This window comes from Gracilinanus agilis, chromosome 3 (genome assembly GCF_016433145.1).
Source record: "Gracilinanus agilis isolate LMUSP501 chromosome 3, AgileGrace, whole genome shotgun sequence".
Lineage (NCBI taxonomy): Eukaryota > Metazoa > Chordata > Mammalia > Didelphimorphia > Didelphidae > Gracilinanus > Gracilinanus agilis.
The window spans coordinates 538,836,668-538,863,206 of NC_058132.1; the positions used below are offsets into that span (position 1 = coordinate 538,836,668).

The 26,539-nt window shown below is 34.7% G+C and overlaps 1 pseudogene; it reads right to left on the reverse strand.

Moving 5' to 3' along the window:
- Positions 1–1,276: 1,276 nt before the first annotated feature.
- Positions 1,277–26,539, reverse strand: part of LOC123241821 — a 56,595-nt pseudogene continuing 31,332 nt past the window's right edge.

Here is a 26,539-nt window from a genome sequence, read left to right on the forward strand (position 1 = left end):
TAACATTATACAATATCTTTGTCTAATAGTATTGTAGATTATATGGAATCATGTGACCTCAATAATAATTGTTTTGAATTATTAGTATTTTTGAATATTCCAAATCAATCTGACACCCTGTATTTCATTTAAAGTTTAATTTCCATGTTTCATATTATAAAATATTCCTTTTTTGTTAATTTCCTAGCTATTAATGTTGTAGAAGCATCCAACAGATCAATTTACCTAAATAATAAATAATTGGGCTGATGAATTTTTTATATTTTTTTCAGACTGTAGATGAGAAAGAAGGTGACTAATGTGAGATCTTACTCCATATATTAGTAGAAAGAAACAATTTAAGTTAACATCTTTATTATGGAAATTATTTATCATTATCTAAGTCAATTTTTTTCTTTCCTCATGCTTTATTTCAACTACGTATACTATTGCTTATTTGCATTTTCTTCCATTTATATTTGCTTTTAGAAATACCATAGGGATATAAGTACAGCATCTACATCATTTTGTAATAAAATATACCTTAAGTTGGAAGAAAAACTATTCTAAAATCTAAAATATGAGCCCTTGAAGAAGTCAATCAGTTTTTAATGATCACCTCATCTAAACACTATCTGAAACAGGTGATATTTGTTACAAAGCAAAATGTTATTAATCTTGTTCTAGGGGTTAAATTCTCTCCAACCAACCTTAAAATAATGCTTCAATCTCAAATACTGGAGTGAAATAAAAGACAAGTGGATGGAATGAAGCAATTTTTATACCCCCACCAAAAAAAAGTCAAAAAAAGACAAACAAAAAACACAACCTGGAAGGTAGAGAGCATCTGGTTCACTGGGGTAGAGTAGGGAGCATCACCTTTAATAAGAACCCACAAAGGATTACAGTGTAAGCCAACAGCAATCCCTACCACCCTACATTTACCATGCCAGGTTCTGAATCTGGATCCAAGCCAACAATGAGATTCTGAGACCCTGCCTAAGCCAACAACAGTGCAACCCCACATACACCCCTTAAAGTCCCAAGCCTTAGTCCATGCCTACAGTGAGGTCTAGCAAAGGGCAATTCACTGTATACCTAGCTTCTTTAAACTCAGAAGGAGGCTCTGAGACCCTGCCCAAACTCAAACTGAGGCCACAAGCCTCAACACAATGGAGTCAGCAAGGCACCTAGCTGAGTGTGACAAGAGGTGACCCAAAATTATTGCCCAACCCTGCAGCAAGATCTTGAATCTCAGTACAAGTAAGTCCTTCTGGTATGCCTGGTCAATGTAAGCTCAAAGCAATGCCAAGAGTCCCATCTCAAGGTTGTCACTCATCTTGATTGGCCTCTGTAAGGCTAGAGTGAGGTCCAGACTCCCAGCCCAAACCTGTCCTGAGGACATGAACTCTAGCATAAGTAAGTTGGCAGGACATCTGGTAAGGATACAGGGGATGTAGACTCGAAAAGACCACATCAATGCCACTATCAAAAATTTGGAAATAGGTCTTGATCGATGACACATGTTAAAACCAGTGGAAATGCACATCAGCTATGGGGAGGGGAGAGAGGAAGTCTTGGGGTGAAGAAGAAAGTAAGAATATGAATCATGTAACAATGAATAACTTTTCTAAAAAATAAAAATTATTTTAAAAAAAGGATACAAGCCTCAGGGCAAGGCATCCCACAATGTGATTGATCTGATCAAGCACAGTATGAGGTCCAAAGCCCCTGCCCAAACCTGAGGCTGGGGAAGGCTGGCTCCCCCAGGTCCAGGGGCTCGAGGTGGTGTGACAGTGTCAGCACATGATGAATGAGAGACAGTCTACTTCAGCCAGCCAGGCATCATGAATACTGCTCTACTCTGCCTTGTGTGCAGTTTATTTTTATATGCTTTGAAATTTCACATAAGATTGGCATAGAAACTCCACATTTGACATAAGTTTTTTTTCTTGGAGATAGTGAACGAGCCATACATTAACCTTGTTACCAACAATGTTGTTACTAAGAACTTTTCAAAGTGTATTTACTTGTCTCCTTGGCTATGGGGTGGAGAAAGCAGTCCAGTCAGTGGAATGGGATGTACCAGCCTTCAAAGGCTCAAACCCTCAAGGGTAATTGCTCCATTTATCCTCCATTGTTAACTTTTGAATCAGGGATCAGGGAGGGGGGAAGCTTGGCCTGTTTTTGCATGCACCTGTGTACCTAAGTTAGGATTTTAAAATCTTTAACACCAACTCACTATTTCCTGGTTTGTTATGAAGAGATTTCTAGGGGAATTTCTGTATTACTACATGTAAACGTGGGAATTTCCTAGGAATGTGTAGGGGGCCTGTAGGGGCTCTAATAATAGCCTATAGTGTTCTTCTGTATTTCCCTGGAGGTGAGTGAGGATATTTGATTAGTAAATAGGGAGTGTTGGTAAGAAAAGAGTCACACAGGTAGGCCTGGTTGGGAATCCATCCTTCTATAAATCTTGCCTTGCAGATTTCAGGATTCATGCGTGACCTTGTCATCTTATGTGGACTTGATGCCTTTGGCATGAGGCTAGACCAGGGGTCGGCAAAGTATGGCTCTTTCTGCAAGAGCCATAAAGTCAATTTTCTTTTCAGTCACTGTTACAGGAGCTCGCACTGTGAGCACTGTACAGCTCTCACGAAATTACATTTTAAAAAATGTGGCGTTTATGGCTCTCACGGCCAAAAAGTTTGCCAACCCCTAGGCTAGACCCTGAGTCTCAGCACAGGAAAGTTAAAAATGCTCTGAACTCTGCAAGCCATAAGAAGTCCAAGGGGTGATTAAATCAGCAATGGAAAGTGACTTTCAAAGCTCTAAGCCCACAGCTCATTATAGCTTGCAAGAATTGAAACTGGAAGAAACCCAAAGAGATAAGGACAGTAACAAGGAAAAACTGAAGTTTAAGAGAATGTCCCTTCTATCCTGAGAACAGATCCCACCTTTAAGATAAAAGTAAAATTCAAGAAAAAGATTTGGAAATGGATAAACATTAAGAAATATAATGACAGAAATATTTTTATGGAGAAAAAGAAGAATAAGGTACTGAACAAAAAAGGGATAGTGAAAGCAAAAACAAACACACACACAAAAGAAAAATATGAATTGGTCTGTTTCACTGGAAAAGCTCAAAAAGGATTAAAAAAAAACAGGCAGAGGAAAAATGGGAAAGAGAGATGAAAGCAATTCAAAGAGATTTAATCAAAAGGAAAAAAGAAGCACAAACCTAAGGAAGATTTCTTTAAAATGTAGAGTTAGAAAAATAGAAAAAAAAAGATTCAAAATCTCATGGAAAAAATATTCTTTATTATAATTGGATAACTAGAGGGTAATAACTTCATGAGACATCAAGAAACAATAAACAAAATGAAAAGAATGAAAAAAAAGAAGAAAACATGAAATATCTCAGTTGATAGATATGGACTTTCTAAGAAAGAAATTGTCAATTTGGTTATTATTCAATCCCCAGAGTTGAAAAAAATTGGCAGTAGGAGAGAAATAGAGCTAAAAATGGACACGAAATAATTTAGTGAGGTTGTGGCAGAAATGGTGTAGATTCTTTAGTCAAAAGGAGAAAAAAATGGTCTAAAACAGTGGTTCCCAAACTTTGTTGTGTGGAGATGCAAAGTATGGAATCCCTGCAAAGGTACAGGGATAGCCTCACCCAGAATTCCAGGGGACCCCCCTGGAGAACTTTGGGTGAGGGGCAGTTGAGAAGGGTTTGAGTTAGTTATTTGGTGGAGGTTGAAGTGAGCAGATACTCTGCTTGCTTCTCCACACTGGGGGGTTCACCTGATAGGTTAGCCTGTTTGTTATTACTATTCTTCATTAATATCAATATATAATTACTTAGTAATTAGAGAGTAAAGATATTCATTAATAGCAAGAGTGTCAGTTTTAGTTAAGTGTCTTCATCCCCTCCTGTGGGGAGGGGGAAGGACAGCATCAACTTAACAGTTCAGGGTTTCCTCTCATTATCCTAAAACCCTATTAACCTTTTCTAGTTTCCCTTGTTATTACTTAATATAACCTTTATCTTCAAATCTGAGCCTGATAATTTATTTGGGGGAAATATTCACAACTCAGTCTGAACATCTAGTTTGAATACTGTCTGCTACCAGCTTAAGAAGATGTCCTCTGTCCTTCAACAGTTAGATAGCTAGCTTCTATATACTCCTCTAACTGACCTGAGAGGAATATAAATTACAGAAAAGGAACATCATTGGGGTTTCAGCCACAACAGAAACTTACCAGAAGAATCTTATTCCTGTCTTCATTACCAACTGAAGCAGTAGCAGTTAGAGGGGGAGGGGTTTGAGAGCCAGGAGTGTTTAGCCCCCTCCTTTCCTCACTGAAGCCTGTCAATCTCTGGCCTTTGACTTGAAGTTCTAATATTGGCCCTGACACATCATCTGTTTCTCAAAATTATCTGTTATTATCATCATAACAACTTTTTTGGCCTACCACCCCCTTTCAAGAAAAAATATTACTTAGCCCCCTGGAAATTCATTTTTTTTTTAAATTTTAATAGCAATTAATAGGAAAGATAAATGCTCCTGTGGCCATCACCCCCCCCCCCTCTGCAGGACCCACCAGGTGGTGGTGGCACCCACTTTGGGAATCATTGGTCTAAAGGTTTGTAGACTATATGATGATATTATTGCACCTATATTTCATAAATGTTTTCTTCAAGAAGAGAGTTCAGCATTTTTGGATTCAAGTACCAAATATCTCCAACATGCACAAAAAATATGCAAACATATACAGAGACATACACACACACAAAAAACTGCAATAACTTTATCATCACAAAGAGAAAAATTAATTCTTCATGAAGCAGTCCTATCAATTTTCTACATACAGGAAGAACAAAGAGCAAAATAAAAAATCTAAGGAAAAATGATCATGATAGCAAATGATACTTTAGTATCAAAAGTTTCAAAGTTATTAATGATAGAAAAAGAGAAATTAAAAAAATAATAAAAACCTGCACAACTAACTTCCATTTTTAATTAAGATTTTGGTTTTACAATCTCTTGGAAGTCTATAGAGTTCTTAGAATAAGGCTTTTAAATACATAAAATGCAACATACATAATAAAAAACCTACTTATATTACTTTATTTATTTTTAGATTGGAATTATATTTTATACAATGGATGGAGAGACAGAGAGAGAATATTTATATGTATATATGTACATGCACATATGTGTATATATACATATATGAAAAGAATTTCACTCTGTTAAGAACTATAGAGATTTAATAAGCAATATGCATTTATTAAACATGTACTGTGTATCAAGTACTTTGTTAAATACTAAAGATACAAATAATAAATAATAAAGATACAAAGAAGGCAAATGACAGTCCATGTTCCTTGAGAAGCTCATATGTACAAATATGTACAAATAAACATGAAAAATTGGAGATTATCAAGTGAATTGAAGAGACTACTATTAAGGAAGATCAGGGATAATTTCTCAATGGTTGGATTTCAGCTGGTACTTAAAAGAAGTTAGGGGGAAAAGGAAAAAGGAGAGATATTACTCCAGGTATGGTAGACAGCTAATAAAAATATATGGGGTTAGGTGATGAGCCTAATACATCAACAATAGGAAGTCCAGAATTGATCTGAATGGGTGAAGCTCTGGAAGATTGGAAAGGTAGTTAGGAGTCTAAATTCTGAAGGGTTTTTAAATTTAAAAAGCATTATATATTTGATCCTATAGGCAATATGTAGAGTTTATTGAATAAGTGGGTGACATGTTTCAAAACACTGGATTGTGGAAGACAACATAAAGACAATATAATTTTCCTCTATGCTGATTTTATCGTATGTATAGAATAATAATATCAATTGTAAAGATAATTACGAAAAGTTTATTTGTATTTTAGGAAACAAAATATAAAAGAAAAAAATAATAGCAAAGTTACAATTTACTTGACTTTGGATCATTCATATATGAATACCATAAATAATGCAATTGAATAAACAACTCACATTTATATAATTCCTCAAGGTTTAAAGGATGATTTGCTTAGATTTTCTTTTTCGAACTTTTCATCAGCTTTGTGAAGTAGGTTGTAAGTTTTTATTTTCCCCATTTTACAGAGAAGGAAATCAGCTGAAAAAAAAATCTTGCACAAAGCCCCAAAGATAGTGTCTAAAGAACTCTAGCCCAGGGCTTTCTTACTTCAGGTCAAACACCCTACTTACTATGTTATAAGAATAACTTAAACATATCTTGGGAGCATCCACTGTGAAACAACAAGAAAAAGAAAATGGGCTTTCACAAATTACCTTATATAAAATACTCTTTTTTTCTTGTCATACAATTTCCAGAAAATGAAAAAAAGAAACACAACACACTGAACTTGATAGATTGAATGGTCCTTAATAACGCTCCTTCATTAGCATGTTTTCCATGCATATGACAAAGATAATAATGAAATTTTTCTGACATACTTAACTATTTGATGAACTTGTCTAATAATCTGAATATTTTTAAAAGTATGTATTTTTCAAGGAATAAATGAAGTTTTTTCTTCCTCCCCCTTCCCTAACATTATGAAAAAAGAATTAAAAATGGGCAAAATCAATCAAATAAATTCCCAAGATTGTTTATATCTAAAAATATGTTTCTTTCTGCCTGCTGATTCTATTACCTTTCTGTCAGAATATAGATGGAATATTCCATCATTGGCACTTTGGAATCTAATGATTGCATTTATCATAACACTTCCAAATTTGATCTTCTGATTATTTATCAAATGAGAAACCACATTTACTTCAAATAAAACTATCATGGAAGATGTACATAACAGAGTCAAAATGGAAAACAATTCATTATAGAGTGTGAAATCATCTATACCCTTCTTTATTTGGGTGGTATATTTTTCATCAAATACCAGAACATTTCAGTCATCTAAATGAGATTATATTCAATAATAAGAATGGGGTCTTATGAACCACACAGGAAAAAAATCAAAAGGATGAAAAAATGCTCATTTTCTAAAGTATGAAATATAATTCAACTGACTGCTACTAAAGTTGACTTTTCAGGTCATATATCATTTTACTCAAATGCAATGTCAGAGAATTTGTCTAGATGACTTCTTTGATCCCTTCAAACTTTAGATTTATGAAGCCATTTTTTGGATAGTCCTGTGTATTGAATAATGAACGAATAATAGAATTAAAAAAGAATAAGAGAATGTAGTAGAATGCTTTGGGGAAGTTGTTCAGCTTTTTTTTTTCACTATTTCAGACTTTTAATTAAAGAAAAATCTCTTTGAAAATATTTTCTTCCACTCATATTCCATAGTTCTTAATGATTAGATGTTATATTCTCTGAGGAATCCAATTATCAATAGAAAAGGTATAATGGGCCTAACTAGATTATAGCATTTTACCAAAGATGAATTGTACATAAAACACTGTCGTTATTACAGTCATTGATATATGTATGTATATATGTATCAATATTAGATGAAAAGAAGAAATAGTAATGAACAGATCATGTATTGCATTGTTATCCATGAAACATCAAAATATCTAGAAAATGAAGCAGAATATTGTATGTAGAGAAAACTTTTCTCCCCAAAACACATGTAGAATTTTTTGGAGAAAGCTATAGAACGGTAGTCATTAAAGGATTGTAAAATAGGTTTTCTATATTTTTGGAGGCTACACCTTCCACCATGTGATCATAGATTTTTACTCATATGATTACTTCAGGAGAAAAATTCAATGCAGTTACCTAAAAATGGCCTGGAATGAACCTCTTTCAAAACAGACTATATAAGGGGCAGCTGGGTAGCTCAGGCCTAGAGACAGGAGGTCCTAGGTTCAAACCCGGCCTCAGCCACTTCCCAGCTGTGTGACCCTGGGCAAGTCACTTGACCCCCATTGCCCACCCTTACCAATCTTCCATCTATAAGACAATACACCGAAGTACAAGGGTTTAAAAAAAATTAAAAAAAAAAACAGACTATATAAGGCAGAATCTATCTATCATCTATCTATCTATCTACTTCTTTGAAAGATTATAATGTAGCTTAAGAAAGGACAAATTACCTACTGTTGCATAGGCAGAATGTGAACGGGTACATAGGAAATGTCTTTTCTCATGTCATTGAAGAACATCTCTTTAATTAATATAAATTGGTACATGAAAACTATATATTTTTTTGTTTTTACAAAATGTTTTTCCTATTAGTATTATATAAAGACAGTTTTAGTTAAAGGCATTAATAAGAAGATATGCACATTACCTGCAAATAAAACTGATAAACTCTCATAGAACATAACATGTCAAAAATATAACAAATTATAAAAAATAAGACTATCAGACTTAATATTTAAAAGATTTAGATCTTTTAATTATTTATAATGCATTCTGCTAATAATACAGTTTATATCTTATCCAAGAATCAAATTCAAACTCACCAAGCAATAGTCTGATTTGGCATTTCTCTAATTATTAGAGATTTAGAACCCTTTCTCATGTGCTTATTGATGCTTTTGATTTCTTTACTTGGAAATTGCCTATTCATGTCCCTTGCCCATTTATCAATTGGGGAATGGCTTGATTTTTTATATAATTGATTTAACTCCTTGTATATTTGAGTAATTAGACACCTGTCAGAGTTTTTTGTTATAAAGATTTTTTCCCAATTTGTTGTTTCCCTTCTGATTTTGGTTGCATTGCTTTTGTTTGTACAAAAGCTTTTTAATTTAGTATAATCAAAATCATTAATTTTACATTTTGTAATTTTCTCTAACTCTTGCTGGGTTTTAAAATCTTTCCTTTCCCAGAGATCTGACAAGTATACCATTCTGTGTTCACTTTATTTATACTTTCCCTCTTTATATTCAGGTCATTCACCCATTCTGAATTTATCTTGGTGTAGGGTGTGAGATGTTGTTCTAAACCTAATATCTCCTATATTGTTTTCTAATTTTCCCAGCAGTTTTTGTCAAATAGTAGATTTTTGTCCCAAAAGTTGGGCTCTTTGGGTTTATCATACTTTTTTTTTAAATATTTTTTTTTTATTTTTAGAAAAATTAAGGGTTTATCATACATTGCCTTGCTGATGTCACTTACCCCAAATCTATTCCACTGATCCTCCCTTCCTCCCTTCTGTCTCTTAGCCAGTACAATATTGTTTTGATGACTGCTGCTTTATGGCATAATTTAATATCTGGTACTGCTAGGCCACCTTCCTTCACATTTTTTTCATTTTTTCCCTTGATATTCTTGATCTGTTGTTCTTCCAAATGAACTTTGTTATAGTTTTTTTCTAATTCAGTTAAGAAATTTTTTGGTAGTTTGATAGGTATGGCACTAAATAGGTAAATTAGTTTGGGTAGAATGGTCATTTTTATTATGTTAGCTCATCTTACCCATGAGCAATCAATGTTTTTCTAATTGTTTAGATCTAGTTTTAATTGTTTGGAAAGTGTTTTATAGTTGTGTTTGTATAATTCCTGTGTTTGTTTTGATAGATACATTCCTAAGTATTTTGTATTGTCTAGGATGATTTTAAATGATGTTTCACTTTCTACCTCTTGCTGCTGTGATGTGTTGGAGATATATAGAAATGTTGATAATTTATGTGCATTATTTTGTATCCTGCAAATTTGCTAAAGTTGTTGATTATTTCCACTAGCTTTTTAGTTGATTCTCTAGGATTTTTCACATATACCATCATATCATCTGCAAAGAGTGATAGCTTAGTCTCCTCATTGTCTATTTTAATGCCTTCAATTTCTTTTCCTTCTCTAATAGCTACTGCTGTGTTTCTAGTACAATGTTAAATAATAGAGGTGATAACAGGCATCCTTGTTTCACTCCTGATCTTATTGGAAAGGCTTCTAATTTATCCCCATTGCATATGATGCTTGTTGATGATTTTAGATATATATGGTTTATAATTTTTAGGAAAGGTCCTTCTATTCCTATACTTTCCAGTGTTTTCAATAGGAATGGGTGCTGTATTTTGTTAAAGGCTTTTTCAGCATCTTTTGAGATGATCATGTGATTTTTGTTTGTTAGTTTGTTGATATGGTCAATTATGTGGATGGTTTTCCTAATGTTGAACCATCCTTGCATTTCTGGTGTAAATCCCACCTGATCATTGTGAATAATCATGTTGATCACATGCTGGAGTCTTTTTGCTAATATTCTAGTTAAGACTTTTGAATCTATTTTCATTAAGGAGATTGATCTGTAGTTTTCTTTCTCTGTTTTTGATCTACCTGGCTTTGGAATCAGAACCATATTTGTGTCATAAAAGGAATTTGGTAGGACTCCTTCTTTGCTTATTGTATCAAATAATTTGTATAGTATTGGGACTACTTGTTCTTTGAATGTTTGATTGAATTCACTTGTGAATCCATCAGGCCCTGGCAATTTTTTCTTAGGGAGCTCTTTGATGGCTTGTTCAATATCTTTTTCACATATGGGACTGTTTAGGTATTCTATTTCTTCAGCTGTTAATATAGACAATTTATATTTTTGTAAATATTCATCCATATCACTGAGATTGCTATATTTATTGCCATATGATTAGGCAAAATAGTTTTTAATGATTTCCTTAATTTCCTCTTCATTAGAGGTGAGGTCTCACTTTTCATCTTTGATACTGTTAATTTGGTTTTCTTCTTTCCTTTTTTTATTAGATTGACCAGTACTTTGTCTATTTTTTCTGTTTTTTCAAAATACCAGCTTCTAGTCTTATTTATTAATTCAATAGTCATTTTACTTTTGATTTCACTAATTTCTCCCTTGATTTTTAGTATTTCTAATTTAGTTTTCATCTAGGGATTTTTAATTTGCTCACGTTCTAGTTTTTTAAGTTGCATGTCCAATCCATTAATCTCTGACCACCCTAATTTGTTAATATATGCACTCAAGGATATAAATTTACCCCTGAGTACTGCCTTAGCTACATCCCACAGAGTTTGGTATGATGTCTTATCATTGTCATTCTCTTCAATGAAATTGTTGATTGTTTCTATGATTTCTTTTTTAACTGACTGCTTTTGGAGAATCATATTATTTAATTTCCAATTAGTTTTTGATTTGCCTGTCTAGGTGCCCTTACTAATTATTATTTTTATTGCATTATGATCTGAGAAGGATACATGAATTATTTCTGCTCTTTTGCATTTGTTTGTGATGTTTCTATTCCCTATTACATGGTCAATCTTTGTGAATGTATCATGGGCAGCTGAAAAGAAGACCTATTCTTTGGGTCCCTATTTATTTTTCTCCACATATCTATTAAATCTAATTTTTCTAGGACTTCTTTCACCTTTCTTATCTCTTTATTATTTATTTTTTGTTTAGATTTATCTAGATCTGAAAGTGGAATATTTCGATCCCCCACTAGTATGGTTTTACCATTTATTTCCTTCTTAAGCTCTGCCAGTTTCTCCTTTAGGAATTTGGATGCTATGCCATTTGGTGAATACATATTAAGCAGTCAGTGTTATTTCCTCATTATCTATACTGCCTTTTATCGGGATGTAGTAACCTTCCCTGTCTTTTTAAATCATATCTATTTTTACTTTGGTTTTGTCAGAAATCATGAGCACCACTTGCCTTCTTTTTCTCATTTGAAGCCCAAAATATTTTCCTCTAGCCCTTTACCTTAAATCTGAGTATGTCCACTCACCTCCTATGTGTTTCTTGTAGACAACATAGGGTAGGATTTTGGTTTCTAATCCACTCTGCTATTTGCTTCTGTTTTATGGGCGAGTTCATCCCATTCACATTCAGATTTATAATTATCAGTTGTGTATTCCCCAATATTTTGGTATCCTCTCCTAATTATACCTCTTCTTCTTAGGCTATTTCCTTTTAAACCAGTGATTTGTTTTAAACCAGTAACCATTGTCCCCTCCCTTTATTTACTATCCTTTCTACCCCCCCCCCCTTATTATTCCTCTCTTTTTATTTTTAAGGCCTAATGAATTCCCTCTCCCCTCTCCTCCCTTCCCTTTTTTGACCTCCCCACTTCCCTGCTCCCCTTTGTTAATCCCTCTGACTTTCTCAGTAGGGTTAGATAGAGTTCTATATCTCAATGAATATAGCTACTCTTCCCTCTCAGGATTAATTCCACTGAGAGTAAGGTTTAAATATTACCACTTAATGTTCTCTTTCTCATAATCTCAGATTTGAACTCTTGAAGACCTTGTGAGAAGTTTTTATTTTTTGGGGAAGGTTTGGATATGGTTACTTGTTTGTTCTCCTCTGCTGTTTGCTCTGTTGTCTGGATTTTTTCTGTATAAAAGTTGTAGAGTGTTAAAGATTTCTTCTTGATCTTTCTCTTCTGGGTTTCCTGAATCTGGCTTGCCATTTTTAGCCCAGTGCCTGCTTAGCTTTATCCTCGTACCCAGGGTCTGTCTGTGCTCTTTAGGCTCCTGAGGTCTCAGGTCTAGTTGTTCTTAGGTTCAAGCCTCCTGGTGGTTCCCTTGCTTGTTTTTCTGCCTGAAGTTCTTTTAACAGTCTCAGGGCACTGCTTCCACAGTCCTGCACTCCTCTGCACTGGGTCCCCACTCAAGGTCTGCACCTGCACTCAAGGTCTGTGTTCAAAGTCCAGGTGTTCTTTAACCTCTTGTGGTCTTAAGTCTTGCTGCTCTCAGGAGCAGGCCCTGGTGATCCCAGGTTTCTGCCAAGGACTTAACTTGCCCTAACTCTTGTGCTCTGGCTTTGGCCCTGTAGGTGGTTTGGGGGGAGGGGGTTGCTTACCTTGCATTTTAGTGAGATCTATTTCACCCCTTTATAGCATGGAAATGCCCTGATCCCATGTACCTTCAATGCTGTGCCCTTTTGTGAGGTCCCTTTCATTTGTCTGGATTTGTTTTTATGTCTTCTTGAGGAGTGTTGTATGTGTGTGTTAGGAGAGGTTAAGGCGCTGGTTTTTACTCTGCTGCCATCTTAACCAGAAACCTGGAAGATCCTACTGTGATTCTTTACATGTATTTAGTGTGAACCAATTTTTTTTCACAAAATAATATTCAATTGTAAAGTTCATCATTTCCTCCATGCTTTCATTGCTCCTTTCCCCAAAACGTATGTAGAGATGACAAGAACTTATATTAGCCAATAATAACCCTAATTCAGTGGTAATCAGTGCAGATTGAAGGCAATGAGGGCCAAAGCAGCTAAGTCCTGAAGTGAATACAGCACTAGGAATGTCGTTATGAAGAATAGAGTTCAAATCTTGCTTTAGACAATTAATAGCTATGTGACTCAGGGTAAGACATGTAAGTTATCCATAAAATTAAGGGAGTTTTAAAAGATAAGATATAGGTGAAATTGGTTTTGGCATAATAGAGATGAGGGATTGTCACCTGGAAAATGACGGCAGAATAGTATTCATTGCTCTTCATTCAGGTGCTATGTATTTCCCTTCATACTGAAAACAGACATAATTGGAATTTAGAATTTAGAAAGATAAAGCTGAGGAGTATAACCTCTCCTGAGTGGTATATTGTGCCCTTAGGAAAAAAAACCTGGTAGCAAATTAGGACAAAAAACCACTAAAGTTAATTAGAGAAAAGCAGAAATATTAAATTTTTGAGACCATAATTCAATAAAAACTATAATTTCTCAAGAGGGCCAACTTGGTCCTCCCTTATATCATGTTATTGTCACCAAAGATCTCAACAAAAGAAGCATTCAATCCAGTTTCATAGTTTTGGGGAGAAATTGCCTATATCTTAGAATTACACTGTTTTTGATGGGGGCTAAAAATAAATTAGAAAAAAAAATAACCCAATTCAATGTTAAATTTCTACAAAAGCAGGAAAAACATAAAACAGTATCCAAAGAAGTGAATAACATATATTTCCCTTAAAAATTAGAGGTTAATAGGAGAATTATTTTAGTGATATTTCATTCTTTATAAAATCCCAAATTAATGTATTTTCATAATTATTAACCTTTTTAAAAGATGAAATGGTTCAATAACATGTTAGTGATAATAATCTGGTTTGGTGTATACACCTGAATTCAAGTGTTCTTCATTCAATTAACCAAAAGCTGGATGCCACTGGTTGGGTGTGTTTTAAAGGAAATTAAATTTTACTTTTGGCTTAGGCTAGGTGACCACTGGGTTCCTTTCATCTCTGAAACTAATTATATGACTCCAGAGGGTAGAAATGGGATGAACAATAGGCTGCAAGATGCTGGTATGAATGAATTAGGTCTTCTGATCATTGTAAGTAATTTTGTCCCCATCCCCCATCCCCCACATTTCTTTCCATTTAGTAGTATTGGTTCAGAACATTCACTAAAGTCCTACTTCAATTCTTCATTACAATGTGGAGGTGACCCTAGATTCACAAAAGATTTTATGGTGGAGTGTAACTCTGGCAGGACCTATCGAATGAAAGGTACTTCAAATACAGATGCAGCAAATGTGTTTTTGCTATTTAAGGATCAGCCTAGCCAAATACAGAGAAGTCCATCACTAGAAGATTGCCTATGAAGGTATTATTTTTCTTTCAGACAGAAACAGACAGCACATATATTAGGGCTTAGAGGTTTACAGTCAGCATTGGGTAGAGAGGGAGTGAGGTAATGAATCACAAATCCTTGAAAATCATAGTACTGGTGGTGATGCATTTTTTTGTAGCTTGGTACCTAAGGGCACTTTTGTGTGAAAATAGATTTGCTACATTTTTTCCCTAAACCAAAATGTATTATATTAATGTAGTTTATTCTTCTTTATCTTTTTAAGATGTTTTAATTTAGCACTATCCCTGTCTCAATGAAATGAATCACAGGAGGAGTTCAATGTTAGATAGTAATTATGTAGTTTTGAATGAAAATTAATTAGCAGCTTTATCAGTCCCATTTGTCAGAGTAAATTGTAATGCTGTTTGATCAGAAACATGTTGGATTGTATCTATATATTATATAACATTTTCAGAAATAGAATAAGAGATGTGATTTTAGAATTCATTTATAAGTGAAATTGCTCTGTGTTCATCTTTTAAAAGGTCACCACCCCATTTTAAAATGTATTGGTTATCATTTTCTTTTGAAATAAATTATCTCTTTACTTTTTTTTTTCATATCACTATTCAAGTGCAAGATTACATGGGTAGTGCTCATAGGTTAAAACAACAGCCACATCACCCAGGCTTTAGATCTGGTATTTTCCAAACTTAGATATTGAGTGTTTAGAGGCCATAGATATGTGCATTGATGTATTAATATTCCAATATATTGCACTTTTCTTCTGTTCTAGAATTTCTTTGCCATTGTTGAACAGGTGATTTCCAATTTCTTATGCTGCTGTTAATTTGTTTTCTTTTCAAGTATGATAAATTATTAATTTATAATTGGTAATCTATATAATAATTTACATATAATATGGAACATAATTTATATATAACATGGTAATGTTAATTACCACAAGACCATTTGTTTGTACATTTTTGGATATTATTTTATGTTGTTCTTGATTTAGTGAAAAATTAATATTGAATTGGGATTAAAAATATTTTTTCTTTATCCTCCATGAAAAACAATATGATTCTAAGATATAAACAGTTTTTCCCCCAGGATGTTATAATTAAATTTATTTGGTGACAAATAATTTAATAAATATTAGATAGAAAGATAGAGAGAAAAATCACATGATCATTGAGCAGCACCCAATTAATCTGATTTTTCCAGGCAAAAGCAGCTATGCCATCAAGTCTCCAGCCCCTATGTGCCAAGAATTCAATGCCCAAAAAGAGTGAACTTGCTTCCTGAGTCCCTTTTCTTTTAACATCATTTAGGTAACCCTGCCCTGGGTCTCTCTGGTTAGACAGGCTTAACCTCAGTCCAGGTCCAAACCCTATCTTTAAGGTATCACAAGTTGTACAGGACTAAAGCCAGCCCCTTCCGAGTGACAAGGGAGCCACACAATAAGGGTTACAATTTATATTAAATTCACACAATTCTCCTTCTGATTCTTTGGGAGACTAACATATTAGTCCCCCTAGTGAATCTTTCTATGTATAATATCTACATGTTTCAGGATTGTCTTGCCAGGGTGCATAATGATACAAAGATACACATTTCATGGAGAGACTAACTACATTGGGTTTTTCTTAACATTTTAGAAAAATTATTGATAGGTGCACTGACACAGTGGCATTCCCCCTTTTTGGCATAAGAGTTTTAAAATTAGGATAAAATAAAGAAATTGGAGGAGAACAAAACTAGATGGAGGGCCCAAACTCCCACAATTCAGTTCATTATATTCAAAGATCCACTCCTGTTGTAGTGTTTGATTTCTGGGGACATCCTCTATGACTGTTATCTTTTTTATCCATCTAGAATTATGATGGTCTTTAAAGCATCTTCTCCAGGAGATCTACTCTACAGGTCCAGATTATTGGTGATATCTTTTCCTAAAACTACTTTATAAAGAATATAGTTTATGGACTTTTAAGAAAACTTCACAATACCTGCACAGGAAGATGAGATATTGCTCAGGATCTAATCCTAACAATGTGGTGAATATTTATTTACAGCAACAATAGACTTTGTAAAAGATGTATGGCTAGACAACTGAGCTACTGATCTAAGAATGCATTAAATAATATATGCATCACCTCTCACAAGAACAAGAGGAGAGAAAAATATAGATATGTATTTAAATTAAATTTATAACAATTATTAAAATCATAACAAGTCCCTGTTACATATAGTGGAGGTAGTTTATATCTATAAACATGTAGGTCAGGTGTACCAATATTGCAGTTACCTGCCATCTATAGAAAACTGCCATGCCAAAGAAAAAGGAAAACAGAAGTCTGACAAAAAGGGAAATAGAGTCTCCTAATTTAATTTCTACTGCATCATAAGATTAAAAGCCTGAATTAGAGCCAAAAATGGGATATCTTTCAGTCTCATGTATTCTAAGAGGCTGAAATAGAGAACACCAGTCTCAGAATTTTGCCGAACAGCCTCTTCCTTGATTCTCCCCTCACTTACTTTGGCATTGACATTCACCACCCTTATATGGGCAATTGACATCTGTGATCATCAGCTCATCAGCACTGATCAGGGCTTAGCAGTTCTTTTGTACTCTTACTGGAATCAGATTCAAACATCAGTTATAGTCCCATAATAATCAATAACCAATGACAGGTTTCAATAATCTAAGCTTTGGGGGGTTTGCAATGTTGTCAGAGTTGTTACACATTGTAAGCTGATTCTTCAATACGAAATATCAGTTACAATTCCATAAACTGAAGTTTAAAAAAGATAATATTTAAATGGAAAGGAATAAAAATTTAAAAGATCATACCTCTAGCACTTTTAAACAATGTCAGTGTTAAAAGTATACAAAAAAAATAAAGTTTTAGTAATAAAAAGTTAAATCTATTATCTTTAACATTAGTGTAAGTTTTTTTCCTGGTGAAATGTTGGCATATATTTTAATATAACTAAGGCAAAATCTGAAAAGAACAAAAATTCCAAGTGTTAAAAAAAACCCATTTGGTCACAGTTGACAACAAATTATAAGGATAAATTAGGAAATGAGGATAATTTAGGTTTTGCTAGCAAAAGACTATCTGAATGCCTGCAGCCCAGCTTGGAATATTGAGCCAGAGTTCAGGCTTAAAATTCTGAGGGACTTGAAGAGTGGAGTCACCAACTGTCAAGGGGCTCTTGGAGTTTACCTGAGCTCTGAGATACAGGTCCTTCCTGTTCTCTGGATCTTTTCTTGGGAAACTTGGAAAACCAGAGTGATAGTTTAGATAGGAGAGAAAGTGCAAGTTGGAGAGTTGCTGAACTAGGAAGACCAACAGAAGAAGGAGAAAGGTCTCTTTTGTATCTGTGTGGCTGAAGGTTAGAGACATTTTTCTGAGGCCTGACAAGGCCCAAAAACTTGACCTAGCCTGACTAGGCCTAGAACTTGGCTAGACTGACAGTCAAAGAACTGAACTGAATTTTACTTCGAGGCAGTAATTTAAGATCTATATATAAGGATATTAACTATTAGAAATAGGTTTATTTAGAATATTAAAAGGAGATCAGAGTAGATCTGAATTTCAGGTGGAAGAGATCTCGTGAGAGGTTAGGGAAATGAGAGTGTTACAAGGAATACCTTTTTTAGCTTTGGGGATATTATCCTTAAACCTGTTTCATCTATCCTTACCTTTCCTCAAAACTGTTAAACCTTATTAAATAGAGTTTCTTGTTTGTACCAGTTGCCTCCAACCTTGTATCAATCAGTTTTTCTTAGGCAGAATTACAAGTTACAAGGCCTCAGATTTAGCTTAGCTGGCAATCAACTGGTTTACTAACAGCAACCAAATCCTGGAGAAGGTAAAGTGTATCCCATTCTCAACTCTACAAAACCTCTGTTATGTAGCCATGAGAGATTCTGCATTTCATCATCAGAGGCCATGGGAGTTTCTAAAGTGAATTGCTGAATGTCATTTATAAATCTTTGAAGCTTGTGGATATTTGTGACAATTTTACTTGATTTATTTATGTAAGAACAATGGGACTGAATAATTAGAACTCAAGAACCCTTGGAAGTGACTGTAAGCATATCAAGGGATAACTGGTTTTATATGACTGTCTTTGCCAAGGAATAAGTTTCCTTCTGGAGGAAATAGATCATCTTAGACATTTGGGAGATGGCTTGAACTATATCCTGAGTCAATTTCTCAATCTCAGCAAAGATATTTCTAATAGTATTTATTACTGCCATCATGCCTAAAATAGGTATAGCAGCCTAGAAAAGTCCTTATCTACAGAAGAAGTGGCTACTGAACTAGGCCTGGATCTCTTTCTCCATGTATGCCAGCAAGTACCCAGATCCCTAGTTCTCTACTGGGCCAATAAAATGATTATGCACTGATCCTGGTGAGGTAACATGGGACAAACTACAGTTTCCATACCAGCCTTGGAGAAGGAATGAGTTAGGTGAAGAGTTATGAACATCAAATTGTCTGGGGGTCTAAACTCCTTGAGAAATTTGTCTTCAGCTGAGATGAGGCAGTAACAGTTGCAAAAGAAATGTATTTACATGAAATATCTTTTATGATATTGAGCTTTATTCTTAGCACAAATCAGTATTGAAAATGTAGGGAAGAGAAGAGTGAGATTGCACTGCATATTCATATGTCTGCTATTCAATGATCCCTTATCTCTTTTAATATACAAGTCAAAGGAGGGTACCTGGGTAGTGGGTCTCCCAAATATCTGAAAATTACCTTAGAAAACACATTAAAATCAACTGAGACTTACAAATATGTCAACCTCTCAAAGACCAATGATAGAAATTGCGACCAGGTAAATGGGCCCCAACTATCACTATGATGTGACATATAACAAAATAAGAAGGGACAAAAGATTTATTTGGCAAAAAAAGACCTTCCTGAGGTATAAGTTGTATCAAAATTTCATTCATATGGACTGAAGATGTTTCCAGTGATAAAACAGAGCTCTGATGGAGGTGGTGACAGAACCAGTTTCAATTAGGTCCAGTGGCCTTGCCTTCGTATAGGGTTTATCTTATTTGGTGATGGACCTTAATAATAACATTTTCCTTAGTCCAGTCATCAGAAGGAACAAAAGAGGAAAATGTAATATGACTTAATACTAAGTACAAAATAGTACCAAATGAGAGTAGCATTTTTAAATGGGATAAACTAAATTAAATTTAACTATAAATAACCTAATCACAAAAAGATAAGAATAAAAATTAAAATCAAACAATTTTTAAAAAAGCAATACTGTGCAATGAAAGTGACAGGATACAGTTAACTAGGATCAGTATATAGTACCTGTTTTTCTTGAGAGCAATGAATACAGGAGTCTTTTTCTCCAATTTTCATGGCAGTCTGAGTAGTTAGCAACTCTTGGAAAGGGCCAAACAGGATGAGTCCCTTCAGTTCATTTAAAAGTGAACTTTAAAAAAAATTAAGTTCTTTATTTATACCTTATCTCCTGGGTATAGATCATAGAATGAGAAGTCAAAGGGTTTAACTTATACTTCAGCCCCAAAGTCACGATGTTCATATAATTTGCCTTAGAATTTCTGTACATAAGAAATAATAGAAATGAACTCTCCTAGCAATGATGAGTAAGCAGAGGGAAAAGTTTTGGCTTGGATAGGGGGATGTCCAGAAAACATTTCAAATAGTGAGACATGTAAATGTCCCCTAGGTTTTGCTATGCAGGTAAAATAGGGCTAAGGGGAGAACCTCAGGCCACTTCAAGTGAGTCTTCGTGCACAATTTGCCTATCATGTTTTTAAGTTCTTTATTAATACATTCAACTTGTCTTGTGTTCTGGGGATGGTGGGGCATATAGAATTTTGGAGAAATTCTGAAACAAAAACAAACTTGTGATGAAACAGAATCAGTAAAATGAATTCTCCTATCTGAATCAATGTTTGCAGGTAGACCAAAATTGAGAAAAATTTCCCTTGATAGCATTTTAGTAATAAAAGCTGTTATGGCACAAGCACTAGAGAAAACTTCTCTCCATCTAATGAATAGGTTCACTATAATAAGCAAACATGTCCAGTTTTGGCATAGTGATGAAATCAATTTGCACATTTTCAAAAGATATATAAGCCAGGAATGCAAACCAAAAGCATTGGAATGGATAGCATGTTAATTGTATGCCTGACAAGTAGGGCAAGAGGCATACATGGAGGAGTCTATGCTGGTAATACCTGGGGCCACCCAAACTGATTTAATGGAGTCCATTATCCCTTGATTACCAAATTGGACAGTCTTGTGAAAAGACAAGTATATTTGATGATAGAAGGTTCTAGGAAGTAGGTGTTTTCCTTCTGATGATGCCCAAATCTCATTAATCACCTTTGCTTTAAACCTATTCTTCCATTTCTCCTCTTCCTATTCATTATAAGAGAGAAAAATTTGGTTCATTATTAGTTGTCAGAGTTAAAATTTGTTCAGCAAGTTTAGCTGCAGTGTCTTCCCAAGGATGTCATCTAGAGAGAGGTTCAGTTCCTCTGTATGGATAGGACAATGTATAATAGCCAAAGCTGTGGATAGTTGAAGAGTAGAGAGGAGTTCTTCAGTGATCTCTGCATTTTCAATAATATGCCAGCAGAAATAAGAAAACTTCTCTGTGTCCAAAGCATCCCAACAACGTGATAGACCCCAAAAGTATAACAGTAGTTCATGTAAATTTTTTTTCTATTCTTCATAGCAAGTATACAGTTGTTTTGGAGGGCTAACAATTCCACTCCCTGAGCACTAACATTAAAAAGTAATGAAGCTACATTGATGGTGCTTTGATCTATTACAATTGCAGTATCTGTGTGTTGTATGCCATCCCTTATAAAAGAACCATCAGTGTAGAGATTAAATCAGTTTTTAAAGGTGTTTCAAGAGATCATTACAAGTTTTTTCACCCACATCCCCTACAGATGAAAAATTACCCAGTGGTTCCCGAAAGACTGAAAAATTAGGAAGCAATGTTGCCATATTAAGAACTACACCGTATTTAAGGGTGATATTTTATTTCTCTAACAAAGTTATCTCATATCGAGCAAGCCTTTTATCTGAAAATGCCTACTTCTACTAAATTAAAAAAACAAACAAACAAACAAACAATAAAATTACATCCAGAATCTGGTTTGCTCACTAAGACTGATCTGGAAGCCCCATTGTCCAGGAGACAATTATAAGTGTTCCCAACCTTAAGATTCTCATGAGACTCTTTGCTAGGGGGAGGGGAACAGCCTGGAATCATTGATATGAAAACAGATTTCTGGAAGAGAGTAGACTTTACCCTCAGAATTGTAGGTACCTTCCCCTTCCTTGCAACATCACCAATAGTAATTCACCTGGCTATATCTCTGGTCCCACATGATGACAACAGTTCCTTTACTGGCATCCTGTTTTGTGTCATAATAATTATGTTGGAGTCTTTATTATCTCTCCAGTTTTGTTTTCTAAATTCCTAACTTGTCCATTTACAGTTGATTGCTTCATGACCTGGCCTGCCAGAGAAAAATAAAACTTTATCAAACTTCTCTCTGTGTTAGAGTATTTGGAACTTCTTTCAAAGGAGTTATGTGTGGGAAGCCAATAAGAGTGTAGATAAAAATCTGAGACCCCTCTTTTGACCCCTTTTCTGATCCTTGTGATTTCTTATTGAAAAGTATTGTGGCCTTATTGAAAAGCTTTAAGATCCTAGCTAACTAGCCGTTAAAAGGGTTAACACTGTTCCCCTTTGGCCAGGAATGCAGCTGCCTGGCACAGCCAAGGCCAAAACCTTAGCAGGGGCAATTCAATCCTGAGAAAATTATTCCCCAACTTGGCTTTCTGATAAGAACCCAGTAAAAATTCAGCCTTGGCCTTGTTCTATTCTGAAGCTAATGAGACCTTTTGCATTTTGATATAACATAATTTATAACTTCTGTGCATCTACAAAGTTTTGGGGGTGTTCTTTTGTGTGAAATGAGTCTCGAAATATATAATAAACTCCATGCTTCTGGAGACAGAGCTGGAAGCATGAGCTAAAAGATCTTCATGCCCCGTTATTTCCTTATCAACTAAACAGTCCTTAACATATTATCTGGAGATGTTAGACAGATCTTGAGAGTTATGATTTCCTTAACAGCAGATGTTAAAATGTGAGTCAAAATAATAGTCTCCCTTTCCTGGTCCTGTTTAATTCTATCCATATTTTTTTCCTTTTATTTAATTTTTCCTTTTCCTCTCTGTCATATTCTTCAAAAACATAAAGAAATATCCTCTTCAACTCTTTTATGTTTATAATAGCTAAGTCTGGACAATGATTTTGGAATTGTTCTTTTATTTTGGGGAAGTAGTAGTTTACAAAATGAGGCCATATGATGAAGGCATCAATGGGCTTAATTGGATTCAATCCTGCATAACTCTTTTTGGTATTACATACACGATCATAAATCTGGTTCAGAGGCTCATTTCTTTCTTGATTATCATATTCAAATTTTTTTCCTGTTTTCTGGGTAATTAGAGCAGCTCCTCATTCCTTTCAACACTGCCTCCTTGACATCATATAACCTCACATAATACTGAGGATTGTTGGGGTTCCATTGTGGGTTTCATAATACCATTGTTTTGCATCTTCATTTTGAGATTTATTAGTGGCCTCAAAAATTTCCTATTTTTCTCATTTGTTGTGTAAGGCATGCATTAGGTCCATCACATCACCAAATTGTTATGATTTAAATTCCCTGAAGTTTATTTATTAATTTATAATTATTTATTATTAAAGATCAGAGAGGGAGGAAGAATCAAGTGATAACCTAGCTGTGCCTACTTAATCTGAGTTTTACCATACTGTTTGCTAACCAGGCTAAAGTGCTGTACCAGCAAGAGTCTCTAGCCCCTATAAGCCAGAAGCTGAATACTCAAAAAGAATGACCTAGCTTCTCCAGTCCCCTTTCTTATACTCCCATTTAGGTCACCTCTGGGTCTCTCTGATTGAATAGAATTGACCTCAGTCCAGGTATGAGCTATGTCTTTCACTCACACGAATCACACAAAACTAACCCAAGACCCTTCTGGGTGGCCACAGATCCATGAGGTACCCATTTAAAGGGTGGAGCCAATACTGATCAAAAAGGGTTTTCAAATGTAATAAGTTAAATTCACACAATATGGAGGTACCTAGTACAAATTAGACACAATGAAGAAAAGCAACTATGCTTGTTAGTTTGCCTGAGATTTCTGGCAAGGTTCAAATCTCTCACACAGAGGCACTGCTGCTCTCAGTCAAAGGATTCTACATTTTACAAGTCAGTTACATGACTTACAGAGTGATTTACAAAATTATTACTTAAAATTCTAGAGTCTTTCTGTTATGATTCTTCTAGTCCAAGATATCTAGCTCCTAATTCTATAATTTTGTCATAAAATCTGGTAGGCCTTCATCTTTTTCCTGGCTAATATATTCACATTTTATTCAGTTCACTGGTCTTGAGGAGTAAGCCTTCATACCCTTTAATAAAGTTCCCCTAGCTTCACAGAATTGTATATAGTCCTCAGCTACAGTTGAGTCCCATTTGGGGTCTTTTAAAGGCCATTTTTTGCATTCTCATACTGAGAATTATTGGTGGCTTAGAAAATTGTCTTTCTGTCTCTTCACTTAACAAAGCATAGGGGAGATCCACTGTCAGTTCAACTTGGATTACAGATCCTAAGTATGTTTTCAAACCTCTTAAATACAAGCAAAGGTATAATATCAAAGGAAGGTATTTGATCAACCCATCTATCAAGGTCACCAACTGAGGGAGAATAAAATACTATTTCTTATTGTTACTAAATTTCCTTTTTGAATTCTATGTATAAACTTCTCTCAGGGAGAAAATGCCTTCATTTGAGATTTCGTTGGTACCCACCACCAAGTATGAAGTCTAAGTAGAAATGAAACCCATTGCTTGTGGAGTGGGGGTGGGGTGAGGAGAAAAGAAAGTGAAAGGAATAGAGTAACATGGGTGGGGAGGAGAAAGGGGAGGGACAGGAGTATGAGAAAGAGCAGGGGCAGGAGGTGCAGGAGGAAGGGAGGTTATAGGGAAGAATCTGGAGAAAGAGGAAGAAAAGGGGAATCAGGAGATGAGGGAGGAGAAACACTGAATTATAGCAGGAGTGGCTGGAGGGAGACAGGATGCCATTTTTAGAGTCATTTCTCCTTCTGAATGAGATAAAGCAGGAGGTGGCTCTTAATATCGAATGAGGAGTTAAAGGAATTGCAATTGAAAATTTTGGGGTATAGAGAGTATAGAGTATGGCTTGGTAGATGAGTCCAAAAAGTGATAATAAAATAAATAAAATGAAAAGGAAACCCAAATAAACCAGTAAAAAAAAACCACTTTAGAATTATCTATTTATAATACCATTTTTAACTCTTTCAATGTCTTAAAGTCAAAGGAACTAGATCTAGGCCATGAGAAAAACTGCCTTGACCAAGATTTACAGAAATAAATTGCTTCCTCCTTGTCATCCATGGCTTTATGGAAATGCCCTTATCATTTCATGAAATCAATACCTTATACAATGGACTATCCTTTGGGATCCATTTAGAAATTTTCAGGCTAACTGTAGTATAATGCATTACCTAAGTTTAAAGAAATTTTCCAGTTAGTAGAACGATGGAACAGAAAAAACAAACAAACAAACAAAAAAAAGCTTTATAATCTTATCTCCTGTACTCTCCCTCTCACATTTAAGTGTGTACTTTTTAATCTGTTTCTAAAAAAATTCATTTAAAAATTTATCTATTTCATCTTTGATCTATTAATTTGGTTTTCTTCTTTCCCTTTTTTAATTAGATTAACCAGTACTTTGTCTATTTTATCTGTTTTTTCAAAATACCAGCTTCTACTCTTATTTATTAATTCAAAAGTTCTTTTACTTTCGATTTTATTAATTTCTCCTTTGATTTTTAGTATTTCTAATTTAGTTTTCATCTGAGGATTTTTAATTTGTTCATTTTCTAGTTTTTTAAGTTGCATGCCCAATTCATTAACCTCTGCCCTCCCTAATTTGTTAATATATGCACTCAGTGATATCAATTTTCCCCTTAGAACTGCTTTGGCTGCATCCCATAAGCTTCGATAAGATGTCTCATCATTGTCATTGTCTTTAATGAAATTATTAATTGTTTCTGTGATTTGTTCTTTCACTAAATTATTTTGGAGAATCATATTATTTAATTTCCAATTAGTTTTTGGTTTGCCTCTCCATGTATTCTTACTAATAACTAATTTTATTGCATTATGATCTGAGAAGGTTACATTTATTATTTCTGCATTTTTGCATTTGTTTGCCATGTTTCTATGTCCTATTATGTGGTCTATCTTTGTGAATTTCCAAATTCCATGTGCTGCTGAAAAGAAGGTGTATTTCTTTTTGTCTCTATTTATTTTTCTCCAAATATCTATTAACTTGAATTTTTCTAGGGTTTCATTCACCTCTCTTATCTCTTTCTTATTTATTTTTTGGTTTGACTTATCTAGATCTGATAGGGGAAGGTTGAGGTCCCGCACTAGTATGGTTTTGCTATCTATTTCATCCTTGAGCTCCACTAGCTTCTCCTTTAGAAATTTGGAAGCTATTCTGTTTGGTGCATACATATTGAGTACTGATATTTCTTCATTGTTTATATTGCCTTTCATGAGGATGTAGTAACCTTCCCTAACTCTTTTTTTTTTAAACCCTTAATTTCGATGTATTGTCTCATAGGTGGAAGAGTGGTAAGGGTGGGCAATGGGCGTCAAGTGACTTGCCCAGGGTCACACAGCTGGGAAGTGGCTGAGGCCGGGTTTGAACCTAGGACCTCCTGTCTCTAGGCCTGACTCTCACTCCACTGAGCTACCCAGCTGCCCCCTTCCCTATCTCTTTTAACCTTATCTATTTTTACTTTGGCTCTGTCAGACATAATGATAGCCACCCCTGCCTTCTTTTTCTCATTTGAAGCCCAAAAGATTTTGCTCCATCCTTTCATTTTCATTCTATGTCTGTCTGTCTGTCTGATGTGTG